Raw genomic sequence first — 9,329 nt, forward strand, 5'->3', positions numbered from 1 at the left:
TAGCAGCCGAAACTGGGTGTCCTTCAAAATTGCTCTCTGTCCTCTAACAATCCCCAAACCATCATGATCCGGAAAACTTTGCCTCTCTCTCTCATCTCCTCCTCACTGCCCCAAGCCCTGGTCCGGGCGACCATCAGCTTGAGCTTGGATTACTATTCTGAGTCTCTCTCCCTTCCATCCACCTCCACCCAGCTGCCCAGATGATCTTTCTAAAAATCTAGCCAAGTCTCTCCTCTGCTTAAAACCCTTCAAATAACTACCTGTAGGATATGGACCACTCTCTTTTCTACACTGAGCCCTGCGTGCTCCTGCAGCCTCCTGACCAGCCCCTGCCTGGGATGCTGTGGAGGCTTCCAGTAGGTGGCCTCCAAACCTTTCCCTCTCCTGAAATGGCCCTGCCTTCTCCACTCACCTTCTCTGCCTAGCTAATTACTAGTCCTTCAGGAAAACTTCCCTGAGGTTTATGAATCCTTAAGCAATCACCATGCTTCATCTATGGACACAGGAGAAACACGCATAACAATGGTACCTGGCTGATAGAGTCTGGGGAGGATGGAAGGAGTAAAACACATGAAGAGCTTACAGCAGTGTCTGGCACTTAGTAAGTACCCAATAAATACTACCTATCACTTATAATCCACCTTGTGCTATACTTACCTTTATGTCTCTTTCCTCCATTCTACGTTGTGATGGCAGAGATTTCGTTTTTGTATCCCCAGAATCTGATGCAGGGTAGTTGCTCATTCAGGGGTCTGTTGAATGAATGAATGAGGCACTTTACCCACTCCAAGCTTCAGTTTGCTTATCTTTGAAATGGGGATATTAAAACTTCTCTCCGAGGGGAATTATGAACACCAAAAGAAGTCAGTGCCATGGCCTACTCATTTAACAAATCATTGTGTGCACCCCTCCCCATCCCCAGCAAGGCACTGCGCTCTAGGCTTCTGGGAAATAGACAAGAGCAATTGGGTAACAATACATTAGCACTTGGCAATCTCTAAAGCCCTTGAGCATCCTTTTTTTTTTTAACATCTTTATTGGAGTATAATTGCTTTACAATGGTGTGTTAGTTTCTGCTTTATAACAAAGTGAATCAGCTATACATATACACCAGTCTTATTCTGATAATGTATTGATACATGAAGAAACTATGAAGCACATTTTTTTGTTATCTCTCTTTTATGAAGGAAGAAACTCAGGGAGAAGTAAACATGACCTTAGTCACACAGCTGGTTGAGGGGAAGACCCAAATTTTTTATTCCAAATCCTGTTTCTTTTCACTACACCCTATTTCCCTACCCCCACCCCAGGAACCTACACACATAATTATTATAGAAGGTAGAAAGAATAAGGGTCCTAACACATACAGAGAAAATCTGCGTGTGAATGTGCAGGGCTGTGCGGGTGTACATTTGAGTGTGATAACACCAGACTAACATATGTAAGAGCGTCCTGTGTGCCTAGGACTGTGACTTACGTATATTATTTCTTTTAACTCATAACAGCCAGATATAAAAGGCAGATATTATTTCAGTTTTAGAAGGGAAGTAATTAAGGCTCAGAGAAGTCAACTATTTATCTCTTTAAGGACAGTCACAGCAAGTGAGTGTATTTGGAAGAAGGTGGGTCATACCCAGCATGGCAGGGAGGAGGAGCCTGGGAAGAAGGAAGAAATCAGAAAAGGCTCCATGGAGGAAGTGGCATTTAAGTTGGGCTTTGAAGAATGGGTCAGATGGAGCTTCCCTGGTGGCGCAGTGGTTGGGAGTCTGCCTGCCGGTGCAGGGGACACGGGTTCGTGCCCTGATCTGGGAGGATCCCACATGCCACGCAGCGACTGGGCCTGTGAGCCATGGCCGCTGAGCCTGCGCGTCCGGAGCCTGTGCTCCGCAGTGAGAGGCCCGTGCACCGCGGTGAAGAGTGGCCCCCGCTGGCTGCAACTGGAGAAAGCCCTCGCACAGAAACGAAGACCCGACACGTCAAAAATTAATAAATAAATAAATTAAAAAAAAAAAAAAGAATGGGTCAGATTCAGACAGGCAGAGATGCAGCCCAGGGAAGCAGGGCAGCAGAGTGAGGAATTGACAGCAGCTCTTCACTTTGAGAAAGATTTTTTCACTCCCTGAGGCTGGAAAACCACAGCTTCATGAGAAAGTGAAGGCTGTTATCTGTTGACAGCTTTTTGCTCAGGAACGATAGACTAGCCCTGTGCTGCGGCTCCTCAAACGAAGTGCCACCTCGTGTCAGGATAGTGAGGTTGTCTGAGCAGCTGCCGAAGAGGACACAGGTAGCACAGCCCTTGAGAAGACAAAGCTCAGGACCAGGACAGGAGGCAGCAGCTTCCTGGGAAAACCTTGGGCATCAGGCCAGCGCTGCCACTGCTAGGTCCAGTGCGATCCTGGCAAGTTGATCCAGCACTCCAAGCTTCTGTTTCGCCTTCTGTCGAACGGGGATAATAAAATGGGAAAGTGTGTCAAGGACCCACGGAGAGATGCATGCAGGAAAGAGCTGAATGGTACCATGCAGTGACGTCAACCTTTCTGAGGGCAGCTGGCCCCTTTCATGATTCAACCCACAGCCAGAGGTGGACTGAAAAAAAGTCAGATTCAGAGAGCCCTTGAAAAAGGCCCCAAAGAGCTTTTTAAGGCACATGATCTCTGTATATATAGCTTACTTATTTACATAGATTTGCTTTAAATACTTCCACACGTAGAGAGATAAACCATGTTCCTATAAATGAGTCCGTCCCAAAGTGAACTTCAAATTTAAAGTAATTGCAATTAGAAATCCCAAAAAGATTTTTTATTTATTTCTTTTTTGCGGTACACGGGCCTCTCACTGTTGTGGCCTCTCCCGTTGCGGAGCACAGGCTCCGGACGCGCAGGCTCAGCGGCCATGGCTCACGGGCCCAGCCGCTCCGCAGTATGTGGGATCTTCCCGGACTGGGGCACAAATCCGTGTCCCCTGCATCGGCAGGCGGACTCTCAACCACTGCGCCACCAGGGAAGCCCCCAAAAAGATTTTTGTTTTGTTTTTAGAACTAGGTAAAAGTGATCTTAAAATGCATGTAAGATGGAAAAAATCTAATTCATATGGGAGGGTAAGTGTATGAGAATTGCCAAGAACACTTAATGAAATTAAAAAAATAGCCATGAGGGGGGCTATTGTCACCATGAGTATAGCATTGTCATGGGCACTCATCAATGGAAAAACATAGAGAGTGTGGAAACAGATACAAACTTACAGGAGTCCTTAATATATAATTAACATTGTATTTAAAGTCAAATCCATCAAAAGGGGAGTAGTTGAACAAATTAGAATGTATTTACACAATGGAACCTCACTGTGGAACATTATGCAGCCATTAAAGAGAATTCATAGAGCTACATGTATTGACCTGGAAAAAAAATGTTTGTTGTATATGCTCAAGCAAAAAATGCAAGTCACTGAGTAAGATGCATGGCATGATCTCAGTTTTAAAAAATTTAAAACTTTGACCTTATTTCAGACTTAAAAGTTGCAAGGATAGAAGGAAGAATTCCTGGATACCCTTCACCCAAATTTCCCAACTGTTAACACTTTACTACAGAAATATACACATATTTCTGAACTATTTAAGAGTATGTTGCAGACATGATATCCCTTCATCCATAAATACAACAGTGTGTCTCTCCCAAGTACAAATAAAACTCTTATATAACCGCAGGACAGTTATAAAAATCAACAAGTTAATACTGATCAATACTATTATCAATCTATGGACCTTATTCAGATTTCATAAATTTTCCAGGATGATTTCATTTTTTGGAAAAAATACATAAAGGGAGAGGTGAAGAAACATTTACATATGTCTACACGTGTAAAAGAGCTTGGGAAAGGTATGGAATACACACACTTTTAATCCTGCTTACCTTGAACATCGGTTACAAGGCACATGTATTATAATTTTGTAATAAATTATAATGTAGAAAAGTTTAATATAAATAAATAAACAATGAATGAATGAATGAATAAAATCACCGTAGGTTGGAGATAACTTGAGATCAAGTCCTGGTTCTGCCAACTTTGGACACATCACAGAATCTCTCCAATCCTGGATTTCCTCAATCATAAATTTCCACCTATAGAGGAAGCTATATTTTGAATAAGGATTAAATGGGAAAAAATACACAAAGTTCTCAGTCCCTAGAAGGCACTTTAAAAAATAATTCCTGTAAAACCAATCAACCCTTGTATGTTTCCACCTCCTCCTCTTTGTTCATGCCATTCAGCTTAGAATGCCCTTTCCTCCCTCTCCACTGTCACCATCCTTTTCATCCTTCAAGGCACAGTCTAGATGCCACCTCCTCCAGAAATACTTGCCTGATCACCCTGACCAAAAGTGAGCTCTTTCCACTGATGCCCTATGGCTACCCCACGCCCTGGTTGCATTCGAATTGTTGGCAGGGATAACAATGATCGAACCCCAGGGAGTTTGCTGGGGAGCTCAAGAGAAAGGCTTTCCTTGCTAATCAAAGGCTGCTATGCTTCTCTGCTGATTCTATCTGTGTGTGATGCCTGGAACTGCCATGGTGAGACCATCAGGGAAGAAGACATTGTCTGTACGTTGAAAGTGGCAGAGTGGCAAGACGGATTAGCTTAGGTCATGGTACGAGCATCTGGAAGCATCCTGACATACTGCCTAGGCCTTGAAAGGCCTCACTTATTGGTCATAGGGTTTGAATACCACCAAATGGAGATTCTTTTTCTATTTATACCTCCAACAAATATGTAGTAGGCATCCTAAGAATATGACTTGTTTGAGTCATTCATTTGACTCAAATCTCCCAAAATATATTGAGTACCTACCACATACCACCTGCCAGCTAAGGACATGCTGGAAATAAAATCCGTAATCATTATACACTTTGCCTGCCTCTCTCATAAGGCCCCGCCTTGCCTCCCACTACTCCCAAAAAAGCACTCCCATAACAATACTAGTAACTTCCAGAATGTATGTGCTCCCCGCCTTCACGTATACTTTCTCCACACTCCCATTTATATACTCTCCCCCTATAAACATCCCATTGGCCGTCCACAGTTTCGCCTCCCAATCCTATCTGGGGTGGGCTGCATAATGGCTCCCAAAGTTAGCCACGTCCTAATCCCTGGAACCAGTGAACATGTTACCTTATATGGCAAAAGGGACTTTTCAGATGTAACCAAATTAAAGATCTTGCTATGGAGAGATTTCTTAGGATTAACCATGTGGGCCCTAAATGTAATCACAAGTGTCCTTATAAGAAAGGCAGAGGGAGACTGGACATAGAAGAGGAGGAGGCAATGTGACCAAGGAGGCAGAGATGCGTGTGATGCCTGGAGCCACCAGAAGCTGGAAGCAACAAGAAACAGTTCTCTCCAGAGCCTCTGGAAAGCACTAGCCCTGCAAACACCTTGATTTTAGTCCCACAAGACTCAGTTCAGACTTCTGGCCTCCAGAGCTGTAAGAGAATAAATTTCTGTTGTTTTAAACCATTAAACTTGTGTAATTTATTCCAGCAGTGTTAGGAAACTAATACACTACTCACTCAGCTCAGACCTCTAAGAGACCTTCGGTGATACACCTGGGGTAGGTGCCTGTCCCCTGTCTCCCTTCTCCCATGGCACTGGCCACACCACATGCCACCATCAGTCTCAGGGTTGGTGTTCTCTACTAGACAGTGAGCTCCCTGAGAGCAGACACCTGTCTTCTTTTTTTTAAATTTATTTATTCATTTATTTAATTTTTGGCTGCATTGGGTCTTCGCTGCTGCACGCGGGCTTTCTAGGTGCAGTGAACGGTGTCTACTCTTTTTTTTTTTTTTTTTGCGGTACGCGGGCCTCTCACTGCTGCGGCCTCTCCCGTTGCGGAGCACAGGCTCCGGACGCACAGGCTCGGCGGCCATGGCTCACGGGCCCAGCCGCTCCGCGGCATGTGGGATCCTCCCGGACCGGGGCACGAACCCGTGTCCCCTGCATCGGCAGGCGGACTCCCAACCACTGAGCCGCCAGGGAAGCCCCGGGGGCTACTCTTTGTTGCAGGGCGCAGGCTTCTCATTGTGGTGGCTTCTCTTGTTGCAGAGCACAGGCTCTAGGCACGCGGGCTTCAGTAGTTGTGGCATATGGGCTTCAGTAGTTGTGGCTCGCGGCTCTAGAGCACAGGCTCAGTAGTTGTGGCGCACGGGCTTTGTTGCTCCGCGGCATGTGGAATCTTCCCGGACCAGGGCTCGAACCCGTGTCCCCTGCAATGGCAGGCAGATTCTTAACCACTGCGCCACCAGGGAAGCCCCACCTGTCTTATTCATATCTGCAGCCTGAGAGCCCAGCCTTGTGCCTGGTACCTAGTGGGCACTCAGGGAATGTCTGTTGAACCGATGATTGAGTAAAGGAAGATAAATTAGATTTGGTCTGATAACACTGGGTCTAATTCAAGTCTTGACAGATGACTTTAGCTCTTGACTTTGACCCAAGAAAAGTTTAAAATTACATCGTCTAAAGAAAGATTTTCGTACCACACTCTTTATGAAAGCAAGGCTTTCGCAACTTTTGGCAGCCGCTGGGATTGCAGTTTCTTTAGTTTTTTCAATTTTGAGTTGTCAGCAAGAAAATACTGATTGTTTAAGATCATGACTGTCTGTGTCTGCCATCATCAGTTGTGGTCAAATAATTTTACTTTACACAGCAGTCAGAACGAGTTCCTTATTTTCACTTTCAGCTAGAAAATCAGAAACATCGTTTTTAGAACAATTTTTATCAGCCCTGTTTTTTTGATTGTTTTGTTTTGTTTTTGATACTGGCTACTGGATCTGATTGGTAGAGTATAGGCATCATGTATCAAGTCACTGTCATCTCTTCTTTCAAAATTAAAAGTCCCTCCCTCATCCTCCTTTTTCTTCTTTATGTGGCTGCCTGCAGTGTCTTTTTTCCCACCTTTCCTTCATGACTACTGCATCTCTTATTAGACAGCTCCCTCTCAGACTTACAGAGAAGAAATTTCTTTGAGAGAGACATTTTTCATATACTACTTGGAAACAGTCATTTACAACAGAGAGCTTTGAAAAATTACACCAGAGAAAAGAACTTTGCTCAGGGTCATTGAGAGGAAAGGCAGCAGAGCTGGATTCTTCCCAGACCTGATTCCGAGGCCGATTGCAGGCCTATGTAACCCCTTGGCACTCACTGAAAACCTCATGAAACATGCTAGTCTCTGTAAATGATCAATGCCACTAGTCAGGAGGCCTCCCTTGGGCTGTTAATAAAAAAATTTATTAAGAGAAAACATGTACACCATCTTAGGAAAATAAAACAAGAAAAAGGCTTTTTAACAAAAAGTAGTAGTACGTTCACATTGTTTGTAACCATCACCACCACCCATCTCCAGAACTTTTCCATTTTCCCAAACTAAAATCCTGGACCCTACAACAAGTCCCTATTCCCCTTCCCTGCAGCCCCTGGCAACCATCATTCTACTTCCTGTATCTATGAATTTGACTACTGTAGACTCCTCATATAAGTGAAATCATATAGTATTTGTCCTTCTCATACTTAGCATACCTTAAATATTGCTACAAGGTTGACCCTTGTAGCGTAAGTCAGAATTTCCTTCCTTTATAAGGCTGAATAATATTCTGTTGTATACACCACATCTTGTTCATCCGTCCATCCAGCCACGGACATTTGGGTTGTTTCTGCCTTTGGCTATTGTGAATAATGCTTCAATGAACATTGATGTACAAATGTCTACTCAAGTCCCTACTTTCAATTCTTTTGGGTGCATACCCAGAAGTGGAATTGTTGGATCATGTGGTAATTGTTCTTAATTTTTTTAAGAACTGCCATACTGTTTTCCACAGCCGCTGCACCATTTTACATTCCCCCCAGCAATGCACAAGTGTTCCAATTTCCCCACATCTTCGCCAACACTTACTGTTCTCTGTTTTTTTGATAGTAGCCATACTAAAGCATGTGAGGTAGTAACTTATTGTGGTTTTGATTTGTATTTCCCTAATGACCAGTGATGTTGAGCACCTTTTCATGTGTCTGTGGGCCATTCATACATCTTCTTTGGAGAAATGTCTCTTCAAGTCCAAAGGGAATCCTTTCCAACCCCAGCCCGGCAAGTCATGCTAGTCATGTGCAGCACAAGCAGATATGCTCGGATCAGGCAGGAAGCCCCTTGGGGAGCTATGAGGAACTGAGTTGGTTGACGGATGAGGGAGGAAAGTTGGAGGGCATGGACGGCCAATGTGCCCAGCTACCTACTCCCTCAAAGTGACCCAAGAATTCTGGTCACCATGATCTGCTACCTGGACTCAGGAACTCTCACATCAGGCATTTCCATTTTTCTTTCCCCCCAGCCCTCCCCACCTTCCTTGAAACCAGTGCCTACCACAGCTCTCAAGGCTTTGCAGAGATGAAAAGTAATTCTTCCTCCTAAAAAAAAAAAAAAAAGGTTTGCAATACCTAACGCAGAGGAAGGTCTCAGAGTGTAGACACAGGAGGAAGAAGAGGATGGAAAAAGAAACTACCCATCACTGAAAACTGGTCGAGTACCAGTTCTGTGCTACTGTACTCAGTGATTACCCCAGCCCTCTGTGTGAGGCTAGTATTAGTCCCATTTTAAAGATGACTGAGGCTGGAAAGGCCCCATGGCTTGCCCAAAGCCACAAACTGAGTATAGACAGAGCCTTGGCTTGTGTTTACTGAGCCCACCTTGACCTTGGACAAGTAGCTGAACCGCTTTGGGTCTCAATTTCTTTATCCATAAAAACAAAGACACATTCCAAGGCATGCCTGTTCCTTGCAGGTTGATTGTGAGCGCAGAGATAACATCCTCGAAGAGCCTGGCATGAAAAGCCTGGCATGGGGGAGATATCTTGAAACTGGTGGCTGTGATTCCACGACATCTATGTCTGGGAAGTCAGGAAAGCCCAGTGTGTGGAAAGCTGAGTCTGGAGCAAAGTTCAGGGAGGGACTCATCCCACCCTTCCCCCTCCAGGATCCTCAAACTAGCAAAGAAAGTGCAAGGGCCTGCAAGCTCAGTATCCACTCCTCACTTCACAGGCCCAGAGAGGAGAAATGACTTACCCAGGGTCACCCAGCAAGCTAGTAGCAGAGTCTGCCAAGCAGGGCTTGGTACCCAGACCTGGGATACTCCCTAGCGCCCCACATTCCCTGGGCTGGGCTATCAGAGTCTGTGAGCTAGTCTATGAGGAAGACAGGCCCTTGCAAGCCCATCCCCACACAACTGAAGTGTGGGGACCCTCCCCAGGAGCCAGGGTTTCAGAGGGATCGAGGTCACTCTCAGGCTCATG

Source organism: Orcinus orca, chromosome 19, assembly GCF_937001465.1.
Source record: "Orcinus orca chromosome 19, mOrcOrc1.1, whole genome shotgun sequence".
NCBI lineage: Eukaryota > Metazoa > Chordata > Mammalia > Artiodactyla > Delphinidae > Orcinus > Orcinus orca.